This window comes from Dendrobates tinctorius, unplaced genomic scaffold, assembly GCF_039654945.1.
Source record: "Dendrobates tinctorius isolate UK_male_01 unplaced genomic scaffold, ASM3965494v1 ptg000020l, whole genome shotgun sequence".
NCBI lineage: Eukaryota > Metazoa > Chordata > Amphibia > Anura > Dendrobatidae > Dendrobates > Dendrobates tinctorius.
In genome coordinates, this window is record NW_027361688.1 from 27,473,689 (window position 1) to 27,499,407 (window position 25,719).

A 25,719-nucleotide genomic window follows, 5' to 3' on the forward strand; every position below is an offset into this window, starting at 1 on the left:
GCACCCCAGACTGCTAACAGGCAACACTTCCGTGTCCTCACCAACAGGACGACTGACCATGCTGTCCTCCTCCCTGTCCTCAGACCATCCCCGGTGAACAGACGGTATGACAGCTGTGCTTGTAGTACCGTCTATAGCGCATGAAAGTAGCTCCTGTTCTTCCTCCTCCTCATTGTCTACCAATCCACGTTGCGACAACATGAGGCTGGGCTGAGTGTAATCACCCTGTTTGGTTCCTTGCTCCATGTCCTCGTGCTCTGCCTGCAATGCATCATCTTTAATTGTGAGCAGAGAGGTTTTCAGAATGCTGAGAAGCGGGATGGTGATGCTAATTATGGCGTCATCGCCGCTCACCATCTTGGTGCAGTCCTCAAAGTTCTGGAGGATGGTACATATGTCTGACATCCATGTCCACTTCTGAGGTCTTATGTGTGGAGTCTGAATTGAATATCGATGGCCTTGTTGAATCTGGTACTCAACAACTCCCCTCTTCTGCTCACAATCCTTCCCAACATATGCAGTGTAGAGTTCCAATTCTTTGGGACATCACACACCAGTCGGTGAGCCGAAAGCTGCAAACGCTGATGAAGCACGGCAAGGGCGGCTGAAGCTGTAGCTGACTTTCTAAAATGGGCAGACAGATGGTGTGCTTTCACTAGCAGATCCAGCAGCTCCAGGTAGCTTTTGAGAAAACATTGAACCACGAGGTTAAGTGGAGCACCCCCAGGGTTGTGGGTTTACTCACTCGGTACCAGGACAGTCTCTTAAAGGGGAGGTGTCGCGGCAGCGGTGACCCGGTCTGTGGCCCTGGGCGCCCATGTAAAATAGGTGGACTGAAGCTGAATAAAGTTTATAGGTAGATAGTTTGTGATGCTACCTGTGGTATCTGGTCAGAAGGGGGGACCAGCGCTGCAATGCAGATCCTCTGGGACAGATGGTGTGGTGCATGAGATGTGCAAGATGTAATAGCTCTCCACAGGCAGAGCTGTAGTCCCAGGGCAGCAGTAGTAGATTTTGAGGTAGATTATGTGGTGTTAGGCACAGAGATGTAGCAGTGCTGAGTAGGTTGGCGCAGGAAGAAGGCAATGACACAGCTGAATGCAGTTCCGAAACTTTACTCACGTTTCTGGCATAGACAAATGCCCGCTTCAGTGCCGTCCTCTCCAGGTCAGTGGCTCAGCTAACTCCCAGGCAGATGGAATACACACTTCCAGCACTCCCTTCCGAATATGCCTTTTCTGAACGTCTCCTTTCTAGCGCTAATCTGAAGTACTTGTAGTTCTGACTTACACTCAAGTTCTTCCTTCTTGATGTTACGTATAACTCCACTCGCATGACAGGCAGCTGTAGCCTGCTTCAGGGACTCCTTACAATCATGTCCCGGCTCACACACGTTGCTGCTGTGTCTCAAAGTCGTATGTGGTAATATAGTGGTCACAACTTCTATTCCTCCGGTTTCTGCTGTAGGATCATTAGTATCACGCACAGCCTCGGATACCAGTTCCCGGCCTTTGGCGCTAAAACTTAGGAAAGTTCTCTGCTCTAGCCCTAATCCCCAGTCTCTCTCTCCTCACGTTTCGTACTTTTCTATCTTCCTTCTGAATAACTGATCTTCTCTTTCTCTCTCTTTCCTTGCTAGCAGCTCCAGCTCACCGGAGGCTGCTGCATCTATATCCTTACCCTCCTTCCCTCAGTGGGGAAACTGTCTTCCTCCCCCTCTATGGGGATTCTGACCTAACTTCCTGTCAGCTTTCCCCTCTTAGTGCAATCTAAACTCACTCACCACCCAGCACCCTTCATGAACCAAAGCAGCTGCCATAAAGGGTGCTCTGCTGTTCTGATCCTCTCTTGAGGTACCCAGCCGGAGCTGCAGCGGACCATCCTCATTGTATCTACTCCCACCGCCAGCCTGGCGCTCCCTTTGAAGCCGTCTACCTGACTCTGTCTACAAAGGTTCCGTCCGGTAAGGTTGGTAGTTTTGCTACCCCTGCTGATGCTGGCATGACAGGTGTTGCAAATGGCCTGTTTGGGTTTATCGGCAGAGTCTTTAAAAAATAACCAGACTCGGGAAGATCTAACAGTTGGAATGGCAACTACCATCCTGTTGGTGTTGTGGGGAACGGATGGACGCCTTCTGTCTGCGGTCACCACACTGCTTCTTCCTGCCTGTTGCGGTGATATGCCTCCTTCCCCATATGTGCTGCTGTCATCGCTCTGCATGTCCTCCTACCAAGTTGCGTTAGTCACTATGTCATCCACCACCTTGTCTTCCACATCCGCACCCTGCTCCTCCTCCTGACTTTCCGGCAATTGTGTCTCATCATCGTCCACCTCTTGTGACCGTGGTTGCTCAAAGATTTGTGCATCGCTACATGGAATATCATCTTGCCACGCTTCAAGTGGAGCGGGCGAGAGGCACGAATCTCCAAATGTGAAACTGAACAGCTCTTCGGAGTGTCCGAGTGTGGCATCACTTGTCTCAGGGCACTCGGCATGGTGGGAAGAAGGAGGATCAGGGTGAGTAATTTCCGGTCCACACTCACGGCTACTCAGACTTGACCGTGTGGAAGACATGGTGGTGTTGGTGGCTAAGTGACTGGAAGCATTATCCGCTATCCAACCAACAACCGTTTCACATTGCTCTTGCTTCAATAGTGGTGTGGTGCGGTCCCCTAGAAACTGGGACAAGAATTTCGATCGCGAAGATGTGGGTCTTTGCTGTGGCCCACTGTAAGCTTGGCCACGGCCTCGCCCTCTGCATGCACCATCAGCATCACGTCCACTTCCCCGTCCCTTGCCACTTGTCTTGCCCATTTTACATGGACTACTGAAATATTTGAAAAGCTCAATACAAATGGATTTATTTGGAGAAAAATTATATTTGATAAGTTTGCCTGCAAAGCGAAGATTTTTCCACCACAGAAACACCAAGCCTCAGCCTGAGATAACAGACTGTATTAATTTCTTTTTAGGTTTTGTGTTATTTTTTGAAAACACAAAGTAATGAGTAGAACAAGGCTAGCCAGTGCCGCCATCAGGGCATTACTGCCCTGACTGGTGTATGGGGCCCGGTGGGCAGAGGGGGCCTGCATCAGGCCCTGTCTCATCTGCTCACCGGGCACCTACCGGCAGGCTAAACTGGGCCCTTAGCGGCGCTGCGGTGCGGCAGTTGAACGCTATTGACATGCGGGCCCACCGGCCCACACGTCAATAGTTAACAGCCGCCAGCCAATTGGAGGCTGGCAGCTGACGTCAGCCGCAGCGCACACGTCGCCCGCGTCTGACGTCATTGTCAGTCGCCGGCGAGTGCGCGCTTCAGCAGCGTGGAGGGAGCTTCACCGCTGGAGCGCGGCTAGGTAAGAAGAACTTTTTTTTTGTTTGTTTGTTTTTTATTGAAAGCAGCAATCCGGGGGGCCCAGGGCAGACTGAGATACGGGGACAGAATGCCAGACATGGGGGCAGAATGCAGACATGGGGGCAAAATGGAAGACATGGGGGCAGAATAGAAGACATGGGGCAGAATGCAGACATGGGGGCAGATTGCAGACATGGCAGAATGCTGACATGATGGGGCAGAATGCAAGACATGATGGGGCAGAATGCAAGACATGATGGGGGCAGAATGCAGACATGATGGGGCAGAATGCAGACATGATGGGGGCAGAATGCAGACATGATGGGGGCAGAATGCAGACGTGATTGGGGCAGAATGCAGACATGATGGGGCAGAATGCAGACATGATGGGGCAGAATGCAAGACATGGGGGGAGAATGCAGACATGGGGCAGAATGCAAGACATGATGGGGCAGAATGCAAGATATGGGCACAGAATGCAAGACATGATGGGGGCAGAATGTGAGACACGGGGGCAGAATGCGAGACACGGGGGGGCAGAATGTGACAGTGAGACACAGGAGGGGGAAGAATGTGACAGTAAGACACAGGAGAGGGCAGCATGTGACAGTAAGACACAGGAGAGGACAGAATGTGACAGTGAGACAAGAGGGGGCAGAATGGACACGGGGGCGGAATGTGACAGTGAGACACAGGAGGGGGCAGGATGGGAGACACATGGTGCAGGATCATGGGGCAGGATGGATACGATGAAGACGGATCGGGAGATTTTATGGGGCACAATGAATACTCATGAGGGCGGGATATGAAAACATATGGCTGGAGCCAGGAATGAGGCACATGGGGGTCAGGATGGGGGATATTATTGCCATAGGGGCTAATTAAGGGATATTATTACTGCAGTGATGTATTTATTTTATTTTTTGAGTATACTGTTTTAAATGGGGGGGCGGTCCTGTTACTGTGTAGAGTGATACTGTGTTGCCTTTTTTTCTTCATGTGATGAAATGTAGAAGTTGGGAAAAAAATAAGTAATGTGTTCTGCAAGTGGAGCTCTAGATAACTGTGTTATTTCCTGCAGAGACGAGTCCTGGCTGGAAGACATGATGGCGATCTGTGCTGGATGAAAGATGAAAAGCAAGGATGAAGGACTTCACCTAGAGACATCACTGGTGAGTTAGTGTGTTACCTATACACTGACACTATATACTGTATACAGAGGTCCTGTGTATAATGTCTTTGATCACTGTAATACCTGTACACAGACACTGCATACTAAGTACAGGTCCTCTGTGTATAATGGGACTTATGGTGATAGTATTGGGTTTTTTTATTATTGATTAGTATTGTAGTATTCAGTCACTATGTGGTGGTAATATGTGGTCTGGACATGGTGTTGCAGTATTTGACCCTTGTATGTGCTATTATTTGGTCACTTTGTGGTGGTAATATGTGGTCTGGTCATGGTGCAGTGGTATTTGTTCCTTGTATGTGATATTATTCGGTCACTGTGGTAGTAATATGTGATCTGGTCATGGTGTGGCGGTATTTGTTCCTTGTATATGGTATTATAGGTCACTATATGGTGGTAATATGTGGTCTGGACATGGTGCGGTGGTATTTGTCCCTTATATGTGATATTATTGGTCATTTTAAAAATTGAAAAATAAATTAAAATATACCTAAACTGTATTGCATATTTTAACAAATATTTAATAGGTTACAGTAGAGTATAGCTCGGCCAAAAGTGTCTACCGTGTTGAGATGGCGGCTTAAAAAATCTTTTGGCCAAACCAAAAGCTGCCGGCTATATGTGTGATCTGGTGATGGGAACTATTAATGTGTGATTGGTGAGAAGTGGAATTTTTCCAAGAGAGGGCGGTGGGACTGTGGACAGTTTGAGGGGTGGAGGTGGGGCGGAGTCTAAAGGGGGCCCCGAAAATGTCAGTATGGGGCGCTGAAATTCCTAGTGGCAGCCCTGACCACACTAATAAATCCCCAAATCTGACCCTATCTCGGCAGCCGCTCTCCCTACACTCAATCCGGAGCTGAATGCGCCGAGCAGGGCGGCGTCCAGTCTCTTATACCCCTGATAATGCTGTGCGGCCAGCCGATCACTGCATGACCACAACAAAGATGGCTGCGTCGTTTTATTGCCTGGCAGACAATCCCTGCAGCGTGATTGAGTCTCTAAAGTCCGCCAAAAATGCTGGGTGGAGACCTGAGTTCCCGCCGAGTAATCCCGGAAATGCTCGGTGCTTGCCGAGTACACAGAGTGCAGTGATACTCGGGCAAGTAACGAGACATGGCGAGCACGTTCGCTCATCACTAGTCCTCACCATAAAATTAATGAGGTTAAAATAGAACTCTTTGGCCTTAATGACCAAAGGTATATGTGGAGAAAAAAAAGGTACAGAATTTCAGGAAAAGAACATGTCTCCAACCATTAAGCAAGGAGGTGAATCATGCTTTGGGGTTGTGTTGCAGCCAATGACACGGGGTACATTTCACAGTTGGAGGAAAGAATGGATTATATTAAATTTCAACAAATTCTTGATGCAAACATAACACCATCTGTAAAAAAGCTGAAGTTGGAAAGAGGATGGCTTCTACAAATGGATAATGGTCCTAAACACACGTCAAAATCCACAATAGACTACCTCAAAAGGCACAAGCTGAATGTTTTACAATGGTCCTCACAGTCCCCTAATCCAGACATCATTGAAAATCTGTGCCGTGGCTACTTGATAGATGAACGCTCTGTAGGAAGATCGATCTGGTGCAAGCCTAGATAGGTCCACCAGGGTCACAGGCCCACAAAGCAAGAGAAGGCTATAAGAAGATAAAAAAGCATTGTCAAGTTACCCTTTCCTCAGTTCGAAATATAATTAAGAAAAATGCAGTTAACAGGAGGACAAGATAAAGTCTGGAAGACCAAGAAAATTTTCAGTGAGAGCTGCTCGTAGGATTGCTAGAGAGGCAAATCAGAACCCCCCTTGATGGAAAAAGACCTTCAGAAAGATTTAGAAGACTCTGGTGTTGTGGTACATTATTCTACTGTTCAGAGATACCTGCACAAATATGGCCTTCATGGAAGATTCATTAGACGAAAAACTTCCCTGCTTCCTTACTAGTAATGGGCGAGCACTAAAATGCTCGGGTGCTCGTTGCTCGGGTCGAGCAAAGTGGAATACTCGGGTACTCGGACAGAACAACAAACCCCATGTAACTCTATGGGAGACCTGAGAATTTTTACCATGATCCCCCCCGGGGGTCCTTTTAAGATCTAAAAACATCTGAAAATGATGGAAACACTGCTCAGTTGACATGGGGACATCATAGGGATCGCCCCTGGAAGATTTCCTGACTCCTAGTTCACAGCTTTAAACAATGTTGTCAGGGTTTCATGCCATTTTTACCGGCGCACCAAAAAACATATCAAAACGTATTTTGCTGGGAAATATGTCAAGGTACATCTTTTCCAGGTGAATTACTTGTATATAAGGCAAAATAATTAACCCCAGACCAAAATGTTCCTCCGCCACTTGGACTATGTTCAGACGCAGCGTTTTTGAAGCGTTTTTCAACTTCAACATTGCTTTTAACCAATACAAATGCATTCACTGGGAAATGTCATTGTAACATTTACTAACCCTAGCTAGCCATGTGGTGTGTGACACATAAGAAGACCCATCTTGTTTCATTTATGAAGGAGAGACTCTTAAAGTCACAGAGCCTATTTTTACCAGGGCATCAGGCGGCATTAATCTTCTTAAAGGGCCATTATTAAACAGTGGGTCTCCTAAACTGTTGTAGCCTATGCAGTGAGTGGATGGGCTGACAAGAATTACGACGAACCCCAATACCCCTTTCACAAGATGTCCAGGAGGGCCTCCATAAAATATGTTCCAGTGACTGCAAGGCCTGCCCTGCTACCAAGTCATATGCACCCCAATAAGCCTTGAACACACATACTGGATGGGCACAGGAAAATCCACTTTACATTATTCATTTTGTACTCCCATTCTGTTTTCTTATGCATTGACAGCAAGGTCTGCCCTCAGAGACATATTTAGAGTTTATGCTGCCCTAGGCACTTTTAGTGCTGCCACCCCCATTGGTGAGTATGACTAAGGCTGGGGTCAGACATGCGATAAACTCGCACGAGTCTTGCATGTTAATACCCGGCACGGCTGTAAGGGGGTGGTGCTGTTATGGACAATAAGAAACACGCTGCAACTTTAAGAGACAGCACTCCCTTGTCTGGTGTGATGGAATGATCTGCTGCCCCTGTAAAGGACTGTGTTAATGAACTGCCCGAGGCTGAGGAGGGGAGCAGTTGAGCCTGTGAGAGCGTGAGCTGGAAGCTGCTGCTGAGAGCTGCTGTGCATGGAGCTGTGTAAAAAGGTCGCACATCCTGAGACTTAGTGGACTTGGGAGATTGAACAGACTCTTCTGTTGTTGCAAAGGTGGCTGTCCTGTGCCATTTTGAGAAGCCACGAAGAGACCGAGAAAGGGATTTACAGTTTCCAGGAGCACCTCCTGGACCCTGAAGCAAGGTGAAGAAAACGTTTAATGGATCTGCCTGGCAGAGGTGCGCACCACCGTTCAAGACTGTTGGGGGCCCTCGAGACTGGACCTGAGTCCCCAACATCATCGTGAGTTTGTTCCCATTTGTGGACATATCAGGACATAGTGTAGGCTTCAACAGACACAACACGGCAGCCGTGTGGCCTGTTTAGTAGAGGCCAGGGAGGCTACACTTAGAGCAGCATCATTCTTTGTTTATTGTTTGGTTTTGCTTGTGTGATATATATTGATCCTCTGGAGCACCGTGATATTTAACGGCCCAGCTAAAGAATACAAACTCTTGTAAACTATCTTTTGCCATTGCATACCCCTGTTTGCACCTTCCTTATCCACTTAATTCCTTGCCTTCCAATAATTTTACCCTTTGTTGTTTGCACTTCATCTTGTGTACCATTGTCTCCCTGCACCGTGGTGGCTCCTCGGCCATCGCTTCAAGTGGCGCTGCGAGCAGGGTACTGTCACCAAGATAGAGGCAGCAGACAGAAATTGCGGGAATGCTAATAATAATAATAATCTTTATTTTTATATAGCGCTAACATATTCCGCAGCGCTTTACAATTTACACACATTATCATCACTGTCCCCGATGGGGCTGACAATCTAAATTCCCTATCAGTATGTCTTTGGATAGTGGGAGGAAACCGGAGTACCCGGAGAAAACCCACGCAAACATGCTAATGTTAATGGGGATGCTGTGTGCATTGGTGGAACCCCTTCAAGGACACTCCCTATGGGCACCATATTTACTTTAGTGTGCTACCAAAGTTTGACGGCAATAATATGCCACTGTCCGACTGGGTGTCCCGGCTGCAAAGCACCCTGAAGATTTATAACATCAACCCAGACCTTGAAGTGGACATCGCTTTAACTGCCCTAGAGGGAGAAGCCCATATAAACAACTGCCTACAATCAGAACTCACCCGTAGTCCTCTGAAGGAGTTAGTGAAGTTACTGGAAGAGACCTACGGTGAAACTGCTAGCGCGGGACACCTCCGCAACAAATGTTTCTCGAGGCTGCAGCGGGAAGATGAAGGAATTTCTCAATATGCGACAGCACTGCAAGAAGTGATAGCGGAGGTGCAGAGAAAGGAGTCGGATGGACTTGGCAGCATGGGCTCTAAAGACCGGATACTCTGGGAACAATTCATTCTGGGACTGCACAACAAATTCTTGAGGCGAACACTGTCAGAACGGGTGCGGGTTAGATCCGGCTCTCATATTTTGTCAAATCCTGGCAGAAACAGTGGCCCAAAGCAAGGAAGAAAGCTACGCATCTGGGGTGATGCATGTCCAGGGCGCTAATACCTTAGGGGACCCAAACCATCAGGAGGTGCTGGTCCAGGTGGGGCAAGATTAAAACGGTCCCTTGCCAACGTGCAAGAGAAACTGACCCAGATGGAGCGAAGAATGGGAGATCTGTCCACTGAACGTCCCTACTCGGCCGTGCCGGCCCCCTGTCGGCCCAGCCCATCGCCTGCAGTGAGAGAACTACAAGAGGCACGAGGAAAGGCTCGAGGTGCCCCCAGGTGAGGAGGAGGCATCCAATGCTGGGAATGTCGAGGACGGGGGCACCTTGCCAGAGACTGTCGGAAATACTCTCAAGACCAGCGGAAGCCACCGTTAAACTACCAACCCCCGCAGTAGTGCAGCACTCTGCAGGGGAGGCGAGGAGAGAGGCCGCTCCCTATCATAACGAACACTTGATTGCTGGGTGTCCCATCCTGCATGCTGAATTTGAGGGTGTTCCAGTGGACTGCTTGATAGATACCGGGTCACAAGTGACGGCGATCCCCAAAACGCAATTCAAGCAGCATTTTCAGGCCCTGGCCAAGCCAGAAAAAGAGACATTGATCAGGGTGTTTGCTGCCAATCAACAACCGATCACGGTCACAGGGGTCATGTGGATGAATATTCGAATCTGTGGGAAAGAAGTGGGGAGAAAAGGGATCCTGCTAGTCCCTGAGCCCATCAAAGAAGATGTACCTGTAGTTCTGGGATGAGTATCCTACGTGAACTCAATCAGATTATTTTTACCAAACAATGACCCGGTAATTGGAAAATTGGAAGAAGGCTACTACACATCAGCCTACTCAAGAAGCCCTTCAGCGACTGATCCATGTCTGTGAGATGCAGAAGAGTGTGCCATCTTATCAGACGGTAGAGGTCATCGGGGACCAGACTTGCCAAAAACTAGAGTGGCTGGAGCATGATGGAATACGTTCACCCTGGTATTCTAAGGGTGGTGGATGGTGAAGATGAGGAGGAGGAGGACACTAAATAGCCAAAATCAGGAAGCGTATACCCATGTTTGGTTGTGAAGAGGTGCATGGGAATACACCTCCCAAAAAGACACTACATTGTAGTTTATGTTTCACTGTCATCATTTGGTGGTGTTGAGAAGTCTGGCCCAATCCAGCACTTGTTCATTTTTATAAGAGTCAGCCTGTTTGCATTTTCCGCTGACAGACAAATGCGCTTATCTGTGATTATTCCACCAGCGGCACTAAAAACTCGCTCAGACAAAACGCTAGCGGCAGGGTAGGCCAGGACCTCCAAGGCGTAGAGAGCCAGTTCATGCCACTTGTCCAGCTTGGATACCCAATAATTAAAAGGCACAGAGGAATCACGGAGGATGTTGGTACGGTCAGCAAGGTACTCCCTCAGCATCTTATAAAACACTCCATTCCTTGTGACATTACCCTGCGCCTCAGGGCCAGAGCGATGGGAGGGTCTGAGAAAACTGTCCCAGAACTTTGCCAGTGTTCCCCTGCCTCTGCTGGATTGCAGTTGTGTCTCTCTCGCCTGTACTTCTGGGCTGTCCAATGAACTGTTATGTCTGCCGCCAGCGTTTTGAAATGGGAATTTTTTTAATAATTCTGCAACAATGACCCTCTGGTATTGCACCATTTTAGTACACCTGTCTGCCTCTGGAACAAGAGAATGAAAGTTCTCCTTGTAGTGTTGGTCTAAAAGTGTCACTACCCAGTAATGACTGTTACTCTATATTTTTACAATACGAAGGTCACGGGAAAGATAGCGTAACATAAAGTCAGCCATGTGTGCCAGACTTGTAACAGGCAAGGCTTCCGTGTCCTCACCAACAGGACAACTGACCAAGGTGTCCTCCTCCTTGTCCTCAGACCATCCACGCTGAACAGACGGTATGACAGTTGTGCTTGTAGTACTATCTATTGCGCATGAAAGTAGCTCCTGTTCTTCCTCCTCTTCCTCACTGTCAACCAATCCACGTTGGGATGATATGAGGCTGGGCTGTGTGTAATCACCCTGTATGGTTCCTTGCTCCATGTACTTGTGCTCCGCCTGCAATGCATCCTCTTTCATTGTAAGCAGAGAGCTTTTCAGAATGCAAATGAGCAGGATGGTGACGCTAATGATGGCGTCATCGCCGCTCACCATAGTGGTGGACTCCTCAAAGTTTTGGCGGATGTTACATATGTCTGACATCCATGTCCACTCCTGAGGTCTTATGTGTGGAGTCAAACCTGAATAACGACGGCCTTGTTGATGCTGGTATTCAATAACTGCCCTCTTCTGCTCACAAATCCTTTCCAACATATGCAGTGGAGAGTTCCAACGTGTGGGGACAACACAACAGTCGATCGCTGCTGAAGCATGGCAAGGGCGGCTGAAGCTGTAGCTACAATAACTTTCTAAAACGGGCACACAGGTGGCGTACTTTCACAAGCAGATTCAGCAGCTCCGGGTAGCTTTTTAGAAAATGTTCAACAACGAGGTTAAGTACATGGGCCAGGCATGGTATATGTGTCAGTCCGCCTCGCCTCAGAGCCGCCACCAGGTTCCTACCATTGTCACACACAACCATGCCTGGCTGAAGGTTCAGCGGTGTCAGTCACACATCTGCCCGCTCTTTCAGAGCTGTCAACAACTCTTCAGCATTGTGTGGTTTGTCACCTAATCAAATTAGCTTCAGCATAGCCTGTTGCCGCTTGGCTTTGGCAGTGCTGCAATGTTTCCAGCTTGTAACTGATGTGCTCATTTCGGAGATGGAGTCTGAAGACGAGGAGGTGCAGGAGCTGTACACAGTGGGGGGCTACCCTGACTGACGTAGGGCCCGCAATCTATAGCGTCGGAAGGACGTGTTCCATCCCAAGGTCTGACGGGGTCCAGGCTTCCACTATATTAACCTAGTGTGCCGTCAGCAAGATGTACGATCCCTGGCCACAAGCACTTGTCCACGTGTCCGTGGTTAGATGTACTTTCCCAGTAACTGCATTGTTGAGGGCATGGGTAATGTTGTGGGACAAGTGCTTGTGTAATGCTGGGACGGCACAGCGTGAGAAATAGTGGCAGGTGGGGACCGAGTACCTTGGGATGGTTGCCGCTATCAGGTTGCGGAAAGCTTCCATCTCCACAAGCATAAAAGGCAACATTTCGAGCGCAAGCAGATGAGAAATGTGTGAATTTAGTACTGTGGATTGTGGGGCGTTGGCTGCAAATTTCCGCCTACATTCCAATGACTGGGGTATGGACAACTGAAGGCTGCGCTGGGACAAGGACGTGGATGTACTCGATGATGGTGCTATTTCACCGTGGGCAATGGCAGGTGCAGGGCATGAGGCATCTTCACATGCACCGTGGACAGGGGATTGGCTTGCACGCACAACAGTGGAAGAAGCAGTGGTATCACCAGCAGACATTGTTCCTGGAGCCTGGGGTTGGGCCCACAAAGTCAGGTGCTTTGCTGCCACGTGCCTGATCATGCTGGTGGTGGTAAGGCTGGTAGTTTTGTTACCCCTGCTGATGCTGGCATGACAGGTGTTGCAAATGACCTGTTTGGGGTTATCGGCAGAATCTTAAAAAATAATCAGACTCGGGAAGACCTAACAGTTGGACTGGCAACTTCCGTCATGTTGGTGTTACGGGGAATGGTTGCCCGCCTTCTGTTTGCAGCCACAACACTGCTTCTTCCTGCCTGAATGGGTGCTATGCTTCCCTCCCCGTGTGCTGTTGTCCTCGCTCTATATGTCCTCTTGCCAGGTTGGGTCATCCACCACCTCATCTTCCACTTCCGCACCCTGGTCTGCCTCCTGACTTTCTGGCTATTGTGTCTCATCATTGTCAACCTCTTGTGATCATGGCTCAAATATTTGGGCATCGCTACATGGAATCTCATCTTGCCCCACTTCAAATGGACCAGGCGAGAGGAACGAATCTATAAATGGAAAACTTAACAGGTCTTCGGAGTGTCTGAGTGTGGGATCAGTTGTTTCTGGGCACTCAGCATTTTGGGAGGAAGGAAGATCAGGGTGAGGAATATGCAGTCCAGATTCACGACTGCTCAGACTATACCGTGTCGAAGACAGGGTGCTGGTGGTGGTGAATAAGTAACTGGAATTATTATCCGCTATCCAACCAACAACCTTTTCACACTGCTTGGGCTTCAATAGTGCTGTCTTGCTGCGGTCCACTAGGACTTCGGACACTAAGGTCCAGCGAGAAGATGTGGGTGTTTTTTGTGGCCCAATTTCAGCTTGCCCACGGCCTCGACCTCGGCATAAACCATGACGTCCACTTCCCCGTCCCTTGCCACGCGCCTTGCCCATTGTAAATGGACTAGAATATTATACATGTTCACTACAAATGGCTGAATTGGGAGCAAACTTGTATGTGATACGTGTGTGGGAAAACCACACTCTAAACTATCTAGACTGTAGTTAAAAAGGTTTTTTTTGCTATCAAATTGGTGGCAATAAGTACGGTAACAGACAGCAAAAACACTAGAATATGTAGGCCTAAAATGGCCAAAATTTTTGCACAGATAGATGAGGCCTGTCATTGAGATATCACACTGCCAAATATGTGGCCTGTTTTTTGTTTAAATTGCAAAATAGTGCTGTATATAACTAGAGTGACAGACAGGAAAACACTGGAATACCGGCCTAAAATGGCCAAACTTGGACCATGCAGATATATGAGGCCTGGCACGGAGATACCACACTGCCAAATATGTGGCTTGTATTTTTTAAAATGCAAAATAGTGCTGTATATAACTAGAGTGACAGACAGCAAAAAAATGGAATTTAGGCCTAAAATACCCAAATTTTTAGCACACAGATATATGAGACGTGTCACAGATATACCACACTGTAAAATATGTGGCCTGTATGTATTTTTTGGGGGGTTCAGCAAAATGGTGTCAAGAAATTGTGTAAGACACTCAAAAAAATTTCCACTCTACCATACCACATAAAAAATGAAAGATTTCTCTGCGCACTGAAAAGTGATGTTTGGGACCCCTTTAAAATGGCTGGATTTTTATGATGTGCTAGGAAAAGGATCTGGCTGTATTGTGCATTGTCAAAAAGCACATGCAGAAAAAAAAGGCTCTAGATTGCTTTACAATAAAATAATCTCTATTAATCTGGCAAAAAATTTTTCCTAGCCAATTAGACCTGGGGCTAGGTATATACGGTCAATATATGTTATAGATAGCAGCAGCACCAGCAGACAGGAAGGGAATGGACCCTCTTGATGTATGCAATAATATGTATATACATACAGTGCCTGCAGGCCTTGTACTGATATGTATAGAGTGACGTACACTACCCTGCCTGCCTAACACTGGAACCTATATACTCCAGAATTAGTCCTTAGAAGGACTGTTGGTTTAGCTGGATTTGAGTAGTTTACGAAGGTAGAACCCACACTGACTAATATATCCCCAAATCTAACCCTATCTCAGCAGCAGCTTTCCCTACACTATCTCAATCTGGAGCTGATTGCGCTGAGCAGGGCGGTGTCCGGTCTCTTATACCTCTGATGATGCCGTGCAGCCAGCCAATCACTGCATGACCACAACAAAGATGGCTGCGGCGTTTCATTGCCTAGCAGACAATCCCTGCATGCTGACTGGGTCTCTAAAGAACGGCAAAAATGCTGGGTGGAGATCCGAGTTCCCGCCGAGTAATCCTGGAAATGGTCGGTGCTCGCCGAGTACACTAAGTACAGTGATACTCGGGCGAGCACGTTCACTCATCACTACTTCCTAACAAAAAAAAATTTGGTTCTAAAATTGTGCTGCTGTAAAGTAAACATGTGGGAAATGTTACTTATTAAGTTTTTTGTGTGTCATATCTCTGTGATTTAAGGGCATAAAACTTCAAAGTTGGAAAATTGCGAAATTTTCAAAATTTTCGCCAAATTTCCACTTTTTCACAAATAAATGCAAGTCATATCAAAGAAATGTTACCACTATCATGAAGTACAAAATGTCACAAGAAAACAATGTCAGAATCACCGGGATCCATGGAAGCGTTCCAGAGTTATTACCTCATAAAGGGACAATGGTCAGAATTGTAAAAATTGGCCCGGTCATTAACGTGCAAACCACTAAAGGGGGTAAGATACAAAGATTATGACTTACAGTCGGAGCACATCACCGGTAAGTGTGGGAGCAGAAAAACAATATAAATGATCATATTCTTAGAAAAATACACAATGCATGCAGTCTTTTCCATTAGAAGCGAGACATTTGTGATTTACACCGACCTTAACAACACCCCATATATTCTGAGGTGCTAGAATACATTTTAGGTAAATTATACCTGTGGATTAAGTTTAGATCCCTTCTAAGTGCACATATTACATGTGTGGAGCATGTTTTGTATAATGTCTAATTTGTCTTGCCTCAGCTCCCTAAATTCATAGTTTCTAATGTTATAAAAGTTTGTGCGCAATTTTTAGCTAATTTTGCCGATCCTGTAAGTTTGCTCCTTGAGCGCTCGTTCTAGGTATGGCATGTATACTTCAGGTTATGCTTACAGGTAAGAAGATATGAATGATAGGTTAGAATTACTCATCATGGTCTCTGTACCATTTTTCCAAAGCAGAAACATTTTATGAAGAATTTAATCATCCCGGTAGGGACAGACTGGGACTGAAATTCAGCCCTGGCATCTAAAAGCGCACAATCCCACACTGTCCCCACGAACAAAGCCCTGATAGGGATATCTATTAATAATATTACCCTGGAAGGAGGAAATCAAGATTTACTGCACAACCAATATTTCCAAAAATACTGCTATATAAGGTGCAATAATAATAGAAATATCACAATAATAATATACCCAAATATTACCAGCATATATAGTATTGATAATACCACCATACTGCTCATTAATGGGATTGTCCACTAGTAAGACAACCCCTTCTCAATCCGAACGTTTGCTCCTGTTAAAAATAAAACCCTTACACTCCCCTCTGGTGCCAGTGCTATTCCAGGGGTGTTTTTACTCACGTTCCCGGGGCTCATGTGATTTTGATACATTATACGAGCCATGCGGCAAATCAGTAGTGGCTTCACTCTCCCCATCTTCAGAGTAAGGCCAGGGTCAGACATGCGAGAAACTCGCACGAATCTCACATGTCAATACCCGGCACTGCCGCCGGCACTTGGGACCGGAGCGTGTGGCTGCAAAGAAATACATAGGGCCACACGCTCCTGTCCTAGTGCCGGCGGCAGTGCAGGGTGTTGACATGCGAGACTCGTCCGAGTTTCTCACATATCTGACCCCGGCCTAATAAGTAGTCAAGAGAAAGTCAGGGCTGTGGCTGGCCGCTCACTTTCTCTCGATTACTCAGAATCGAGCTGCGGATGTGACTTCTTCCAGCAGTGAGAACAGGTCGGTAGACTGGCATTAGTAGTACAATGTCAGGCTGCCTTACTTGTTCTCCCCGTCACTGCTCTGATGTCCGACCTCCTGTCACTGCTGAACACTGCAAGTACCGGTGACAGGAGGAAACTGGAGCTCAGCTCAAAGTGCTGGGCTGCAACAAGATGGCGCCAGCTACATGTACAGTAATGCACTGGGCAGCTCAGGAGACGTGCAATGTTTGCAGCTGCGATAGCACCAAGCATAGAAGTAGAGATGGACGCCTGGGTCCCTTATAGCCCGGGGCTTTAGTATTTGTGGTGTGTAAGTGTCATTCTATGACACACATAAGAGAAAAAATGGCAGACCCCAGTGGATGAGTAAAAAAGTAATAAAAAAATGTTAATGCAATAAATGTTATTATGCTTTGAAAATTATCACAAAAATAAAAATGCTGATACAGAGCCGTACAGCTAAAGCGTTTAACCCCTTCCTGACATATGACGTACTATCCGTCCATGTGCCCTGGGCCTTAATGCCCATGGACGGGATAGTACGTCATCGCAATCAGCTGCACTCACGGGGGAGCGCAGCTGATCGCGGCCGGTTGTCAGCTGATTATCACAGCTGACACCCGGCACTATGTGCCAGGAGCGGTTACGGACCGCTCCCGGCACATTAACCCCCGGCACACTGCGATCAAACATGATCGGTGTTCCGGTGGCATAAGGGAAGAATCACGCAGGCAGGGGGCACACTGCGTGCTTCCCTGAAACCCTCGGAACAACGTGTTGTTCTCACATTGTTCAGAGGGTCTCCTCCCTGCATGCCCCCGGATCCAAGATGGCCACGGTGGCCTTCCGGATCCTGCAGGGTGCTGGCTTCTCAGTGCTTGCTGAGATCAGGCACTGAGAAGCCGCCTGCAGTGCATGTCAGATCGCTGGTCTGACACAGTGCACTGCAAAATGTCAGATCAGCGATCTGACACTATATAGTAATGTTCCACACTGGGACAATGTAATAAAATAAAAAAAGTGTAAAAATTTTAAAAAAATTCACAACAAATTCTGTTTTTTGGTAAATAGTACACATATTTAATATCGCCGCGTCCGTAACGACCCGCCCTATAAAACTGTCTCACTAGTTAACCCCTTTAAAAAAAAAACAAGGCAAAAACCAATGCTTTATCATCATACCACCGAACAAAAACTGGAATAACACGCAATCAAAAAGAAGGCTATAAATAAACATGGTACCGCTAAAAATGTCATCTTGTCCCGCAAAATACGAGCTGCCATAGAGCATCAGCAGCGAAAAAGTAAAAAAGTTATAGCTCGCAGAATAAAGCGATGCAAAAATAATTAATTTTAATATAAAATTGTTTTTATTGTATAAAAGCGCCAAGACATAAGAAAATTATATAAATGAGTTATCGCGGTACTGACCCGAAGAATAAAACCGTTTTATCAATTTTACCACACACGGAACGGTGTAAACGTCCCCCCCCAAAAGAAATCCATGAAATGCTGGTTTTTGTTCATTCTGCCTCCCAAAAATCAGAATAAAAAGAGATCAAAAATGTCACGTGCCCGAAAATGGTACCAATAAAAACGCCAACTCTTCCCACAAAAAATAAGACTTCACATGACTCGGTGGGTCACAATATGGAAAAATTATAGCTCTCAAAATGTGGTGATGCAAAAACTATTTTTGCAATAAAAAAGCGTCTTTTAGCTTGTGACAGCTGCCAAACATAAAAACCTGCCATAAACAGTAAATCAAACCCCCCTTTATCACCCCCTTAGTTTGGGAAATATAATAAAATTTAAAAAAAATGTATTTATTTCCGTTTTCCCATTAGGGTTAGGGCTTGGGTTAGGATTAGGGGTGTGTTGGGGTTAGGGTTGGAGTTAGAATTGGGGGGTTTCCACTGTTTGGGCACATCAGGTGCTCTCAAAACGCGACATGATGTCTGATCTCAATTCCAGCCAATTCTGGATTTAAAAATTCAAACGGTGCTACTTCCCTTCCATGCTCTGCCATGCGCCCAAACAGTGGTTTACCCCCACATATGGGGCATCAGCCTACTCAGGACAAATTGGACAAGAACTTTTGGGGTCCAATTTCTCCTGTTACCCTTGAGAAAATAAAAAATTGGGGACTAAAAGATAATGTTTGTGGAGAAAATGTGATTTTTTTATTTTCACCCCAGGCGTTACAAACTTCTGTGAAGTCCTTGAGGGTGCAAAGTGCTCACCAGACATCTAGATAAGTTCCTTTGGGGATCTAGTTTCCAAAATGGGGTCACTTGTGGGAGGTTTCTACTGTTTAGGCATATTAGGGGCTCTCCAAATGCGATATGACACCCGCAGACCATTCCATCAAAGTCTGCATTCCAAAACGTCATTACTTCCTTATCGAGCCCCAACATGTGCCCATACAGTAGTTTTCTCCCACAATGGGGTATCAGCGTACTCAGGACAAATTGGACAACAGCTTTTGGGGTCCAAATTCTCCTGTTATCCTTGGGAAAAAAAATTGGGGACTAAAAGATCATGTTTGTGGAAAAAATATGTTTTTTTATTTTCAAGCCCGGGCATTGTAAACTTCTGTGAAGCACTTGGGGGTTCAAAGTGCTCTCCACACATCTAGATAAGTTACTTGGGGGTCTTGTTTCTAAAATGCGTCACTTGTGGGGGTTTCCACTGTTCAGGCACATCAGGGGCTCTCCAAACGCGACATAGCATCCGATCTCAATTCCAGCCAATTCTGCGTTGAAAAAGTCAAACGGCATTACTTCCCTTCCAAGCTCTGCCATGCGCCCAAACAGTTGTTTACCCCCACATATGGGGTATCAGCGTACTCAGGACAAATTGCACAATAACTTTTGGGGTCCTGTTTCCCTTGGGAAAATAAAAATTGGGGTGAAAAGATCATTTTTGTGGAAAAAATATGATTTTTTAATTTTACAGCTGTACGTTATAAACTTCTGTGAAGCCCTTGGGGGTTTAATTTTCTCACCACACATCTAGATAAGTTCCTTGAGGGGGGTCTAGTTTCTAAAATGGTGTCAATTGTGGGGGTTTTCCACTGTTTAGGCACATCAGTGGCTCTCCAAACGCGACATGGCGTCCAATCTCAATTCCAGCCAAATTTCCATCGAAAAAGTCAAACTGCGCTCCTTCCCTTCTGAGCTCTGCCATACACCCAAACAGTGGTTTACCTGTATATATGGGGTATCAGCGTGCTCATGAGAAATTGCACAATGACTTTTGGGGTCCAATTTCTCCTGTTTCCCTTGGTAAAATAAAAAAAATTGGACCTGAAGTAATTTTTTTGTGAAAAAAAGTTAAATGTTCATTTTTTTTAAACATTCAAAAAATTCCTCTGAAGCACCTGAAGGGTTAATAAACTTCTTGAATGTGGTTTTGAGCACCTTGAGGGGTGCAGTTTTTAGGATGGTGTCACTTTTGGGTATTTTCTATCATATAGACCCCTCAAAGTGACTTCAAATGTGATGTGGTCAGTAAAAATAAAATGGTGTAAAAATGAGAAATCGCTGGTCAAATTTTAACCCTTATACAGTGGGGCAAAAAAGTATTTAGTCAGTCAGCAATAGTGCAAGTTCCACCACTTAAAAAGGTGAGAGGCGTCTGTAATTTACATCATAGGTAGACCTCAACTATGGGAGACAAACTGAGAAAAAAAAATCCAGAAAATCACATTGTCTGTTTTTTTTTTCATTTGATTTGCATATTATGGTGGAAAATAAGTATTTGGTCAGAAACAAGCAAACAAGATTTCTGGCTCTCACAGACCTGTAACTTCTTCTTTAAGAGTCTCCTCTTTCCTCCACTCTTTACCTGTAGTAATGGCACCTGTTTAAACTTGTTATCAGTATAAAAAGACACCTGTGCACACCCTCAAACAGTCTGACTCCAAACTCCACTATGGTGAAGACCAAAGAGTTGTCAAAGGACACCAGAAACAAAATTGTAGCCCTGCACCAGGCTGGGAAGACTGAATCTGCAATAGCCAACCAGCTTGGAGTGAAGAAATCAACTGTGGGAGCAATAATTAGAAAATGGAAGACATACAAGACCACTGATAATCTCCCTCGATCTGGTGCTCCACGCAAAATCCCACCCCGTGGGGTCAGAATGATCACAAGAACGGTGAGCAAAAATCCCAGAACCACGCGGGGGGACCTAGTGAATGAACTGCAGAGAGCTGGGACCAATGTAACAAGGCCTACCATAAGTAACACACTACGCCACCATGGACTCAGATCCTGCAGTGCCAGACGTGTCCCACTGCTTAAGCCTGTACATGTCCGGGCCCATCTGAAGTTTGCTAGAGAGCATTTGGATGATCCAGAGGAGTTTTGGGAGAATGTCCTATGGTCTGATGAAACCAAACTGGAACTGTTTGGTAGAAACACAACTTGTCGTGTTTGGAGGAAAAAGAATACTGAGTTGCATCCATCAAACACCATACCTACTGTAAAGCATGGTGGTGGAAACATCATGCTTTGGGGCTGTTTCTCTGCAAAGGGGCCAGGACGACTGATCCGGGTACATGAAAGAATGAATGGGGCCATGTATCGTGAGATTTTGAGTGCAAACCTCCTTCCATCAGCAAGGGCATTGCAGATGAAACGTGGCTGGGTCTTTCAACATGACAATGATCCAAAGCACACCGCCAGGGCAACGAAGGAGTGGCTTCGTAAGAAGCATTTCAAGGTCCTGGAGTGGCCTAGCCAGTCTCCAGATCTCAACCCTATAGAAAACCTTTGGAGGGAGTTGAAAGTCCGTGTTGCCAAGCGAAAAGCCAAAAACATCACTGCTCTAGAGGAGATCTGCATGGAGGAATGGGCCAACATACCAACAACAGTGTGTGGCAACCTTGTGAAGACTTACAGAAAACGTTTGACCTCTGTCATTGCCAACAAAGGATATATCACAAACTATTGAGATGAAATTTTGTTTCTGACCAAATACTTATTTTCCACCATAATATGCAAATCAAGTGAAAAAAAACAGACAATGTGATTTTCTGGATTTTTTTTTCTCAGTTTGTCTCCCATAGTTGAGGTCTACCTGTGATGTAAATTACAGACGCCTCTCATCTTTTTAAGTGGTGGAACTTGCACTATTGCTGACTGACTAAATACTTTTTTGCCCCACTGTAACTTCCTAACAAAAAAAATTGGTTCCAAAATTGTTTTGATGTAAAGTAAACATGTGGGAAATGTAACTTATTAAGTTTTTTGTGTGTCATATCTCTGTGATTTAAGGGCATAAAAATTCAAAGTTGGAAAATTGCGGAATTTTCGCCAAATTTCCATTTTTTTTTTACAAATTAACGCAAGTTATATGAATGAAATTTTACCACTATCATGAAGTACAATATGTTACGAGAAAAACATTATCAGAATCACCGGGATCCATGGAAGCGTTCCAGAGTTATTACCTCATAAAGGGACAGTGGTCAGAATTGTAAAAATTGGCCCGGTGTAACAGGCCAGATTAACCCCTCGCCCAAAATATACCGGGGTTAAAGTGGCCTAGGCCAGATTACACCCCGGGTATATTCTGGCCTAGGCCAAAGTATACCTCGGGGTATAAATTGGCCTAGGCCAGTTTATACCCCTCTGGGCCAGAATATATCACCTCGGGTATATTCTGACCTAGGCCAAACTATGCCCCGGGTATAAATTGGGCTAGGCCAGATTATATCCCTCCGGGTCAGAATATACCCCAGTTGCTGTAGATCAGATTTTTCACACTTTTGAGAACCATCAAAAATGGGGCCCCAGGCAGTGCACGGTGTCCCAGGCAGCACACGGGGCCCCAAGGTAGCAAACAGGGGCAGAGACAGTGAACGGGTTCCCAGGCAGCACACAAGGGGCAGAGACAGCACACGGGGCCCCAGGCAGCACAGGGGGCCCCAGGCAGCACACAGGGCCCCAGGTAGAGCACAGGAGCCACAAGCAGCACATGGGGGCCCCAGGCAGCTCACAGGGCCCCCCGCAGCACACAGCCCCAGACAGAGCACAGGGGCCCCAGGCAGTGCACAGGGCTCCAGGCAGCACACAGGGGCAGAGACAGTGAACAGGGTCCCAGGCAGCACACAGGGAGGCAGAGACAGAGTGCAGAGGGGGTAGAGACTGTCTCTGCCCCCCGTGTGCTGTCTGGGACCCCTGTGCAATGTTTGGGACCCCCTGTGCGCTGCCTGGGGCTCCGTGTGTTGCTTGGGGCCCCTGTACTCTGTCTGGGGCTCCGTGTGCTGCCGGTGGCCCCATGTGTTGCCTGGGGCCCTCATGTGCTGCCTGGGTCCCTGTGTGCTGTCTCTGCCCCTTGTGTGCTGCCTGGGGCCCCTGTACTCTGCCTGGGGGCCCTGTTTGCTCCCTGTGGCCCCTGTGCTCTGCCTTGGGCCCCGTGTTCTGCCTGTGGCCCCTATGCTCTGCCTGGGGTTTTGTGTGCTGCCTGGGGCCCTGTGCACTGCCTGGGGCCACGTTTTTGATGGTTCTCAAAAGTGTGAAAAATCTGATCTACAGCAGCTGGGGTATATTCTGAACCGGAGGGGTATAATCTGGCCTAGGCCAATTTATACCCCAGGTGTATTCTGGGCGGGGGGTTAATCTGGCCTGTTAACATGCAAACTACCATGGGGGTAAAGGGGTTAAAGGTAAAGTTCACATGTTGCATATATGGTGCTAATTGTTCCACAGCGTACCTACCGCTAATTTGGCATAACAGTCACAGGACAGAGATATATTATTTTAGTTGGGAGCTTTTTGTCAAGAGAACCTTATAGTTCCCCATGTCTAATGAGGGATAGTATAGAGTATACTCCAAATGATGCACAGTGGCTTGGTCAAAATTACTGTCATTGTGTGAACAATTAAGCAAGCTGAAGACAAAATGATCTCACGGCACATTTCCTTTGCATTTTATGCAAACAAAATTCTATATATTTTCATCTTTTACATTTTAAAAATTGCAAAAAAAGGAAAATTTGCTAATGCAAAAATTTGGGCACCCTTGGGGAGATTTGTGTGCTCAGATAATTTTGCCCAAAGTTTCAGACCGTAATTAGCCTTTTAGATTTATGACTTCTTCACTGTCATTGTTAGGAAAGGCCTGTTGATGGAAATGTCCCAGCTTTATAAAGCCCGGCCTCCTCTAACCTTGTGCCAAATACACAGCTGCCATAGATTCTTCTGAGTAGCTGCCAAGTAGAGACGAGCAAATCTTTCACGGTTTGGTTCGGTTGTGGGGTCATTATATCAAGACGTCTGGACAGAGCAGTATTCATATGGATGACCCCAGTGAGATTATATGCGAAACAGAGTGTGACCTCTGAAATATCGTTATGGACTGAAGGGAAGTCAGCACCGCGGGACTGACAGATATAAAGGCCACATTTATAGGGGTAATCAGGACCAATCAGAAAGTCCTCTGATCCTTCAGTTCTCCAGTTATTCCCTGACTATTGCATTTACTACTTGCCCCTGAGGATGGGCGTATTCCTGTGTAATGCTTTATTCTCATCAGTGATCTAGAGACAAAACTAGTAATATTAAGAAACACATATAAATGGATGCAGCTGCTTGATCTTTAATGGTTACAGGTATGTGACAACATTCGTGTTCCGCTGCTCGTCATGTCACAGTGAGATCACCATTATGACATCATTCGTTTTCCGCTCCTCTGTGATGTCACAATGAGATCACCATTGTGACCTCACGGACTGAGGGGTTATACGGAGTGACACTGCAGGAAGAGGCTTTGTCTGGAAAGACTCACTGTGTGTTACACACTTAGCGATATTCCTCCGGGATAATCTGCTGTTTTGATTTCTTCTGATTGTGACTGAGCTAATAAGATTTGTACAAGGCGCTCCTATCAACATCCGCCGCCAGCATTCCGGGGCTTTGGCCCCTGGAGGTAAGTGTTTTCCCAGATATTTATCCAATATGGGGTTATTGTTAGTAAGTTACATGGTACATTTTTTGGAGGATTCTTCATGTGTCACTTGTAATCCCGGAGCCTTCTCCCATCATGTATTCCCTATTCCAGGCTCAAACAAATTGTAAGCTTGAATGGAGATCCCCTGTAAGCGATAAAGAAGTCACGTGTATCTCTGATCTTCATATGTGTGACTTCATCAATACTTTGGGGGAAAATAATTACAAATTTATGGTAATGTCATGATCCAGGTCGGGGTTTGCTTCTTGCTTTTCTTTCCCCGGCCTGGTCATGGAGGGGTTAACTTTTCCTGCCTCTCTTCCGTTCTTGGGTGGCTATGTATTGGTGCTGTTTTTTTGTAGCCTTTGTCAGTGATAGCTCTGGTCCTTGGATTGAGTTTCTCCAACTTGTTGGGATTTACTATTTTCCTGATCTGTTCAGTCTTAGAGTTCAGGCTCCCACATGAGACCAGTGACAGACCAATTCCCCAATATCAGCAGCTCTGCCGACAGTCCAAGTGTTGATCTTTTTGTTCCCAGCTAAATAAGCCGTCGCCAGAGGAATCTGCCAGCGGCTTTCTTACATAGAACACAGGTGCGATCGGCAGACTTAGCGCTCCTGTGTATGGAGGAGTCAGGAGAAATATCTGCCGGCTGAACAGATCAGCTGAACCATGGGCCGACAGCTATGTGTTGTGTATGTGTCCCCTTACTCATAGGAATGATCCTAGGTCTGGTTACGTAAATGAGGTGCAAAGTATAATGTCTGTATTAGAAGCTCCAAATATCTGACATCTATTCTTTTCTTCCAATAGAATACTTCATTATGGTTATTCTACATCCTGCCATCTACTTCTTCCTTGGATTCGTCTCCTGTGTCGTCTGTACCATCATCATCATCTGTGGGTAAGTCTTATACTGATTTGTGGGCTACACGGGAGTCTATAGAAGAAACATCCCATCTTTAGGTCATCACACGATTCAGGAAAGGGAATCATCTAGAGAAGATGTTTAGTGGGTCATAAACTGGCTCTGACCGGTCCGAGCACAATGGACTTTTCTGTATAATTGAAAAAAATGCTGATTGTCATAGATCACAAAAATGACTGCAGATCGGGAGAGACAAAATAGACGACGAAAAATAAATGTCTTCATAACATTCTGCAGAA

The 25,719-nt window shown here is 46.3% G+C and overlaps 1 long non-coding RNA gene across 1 annotated transcript in view; it reads right to left on the reverse strand.

Annotated features, from left to right (window-relative positions):
- Positions 1–862: 862 nt before the first annotated feature.
- The window catches only part of LOC141083575 (uncharacterized), an 86,301-nt gene continuing 61,444 nt past the window's right edge, over positions 863–25,719 (reverse strand). Inside the window, exon 3 of the long non-coding RNA XR_012230755.1 lies at positions 863–6,187. This is a non-coding gene — a long non-coding RNA (uncharacterized lncRNA). The remainder of the gene's footprint in view (positions 6,188–25,719) is intronic.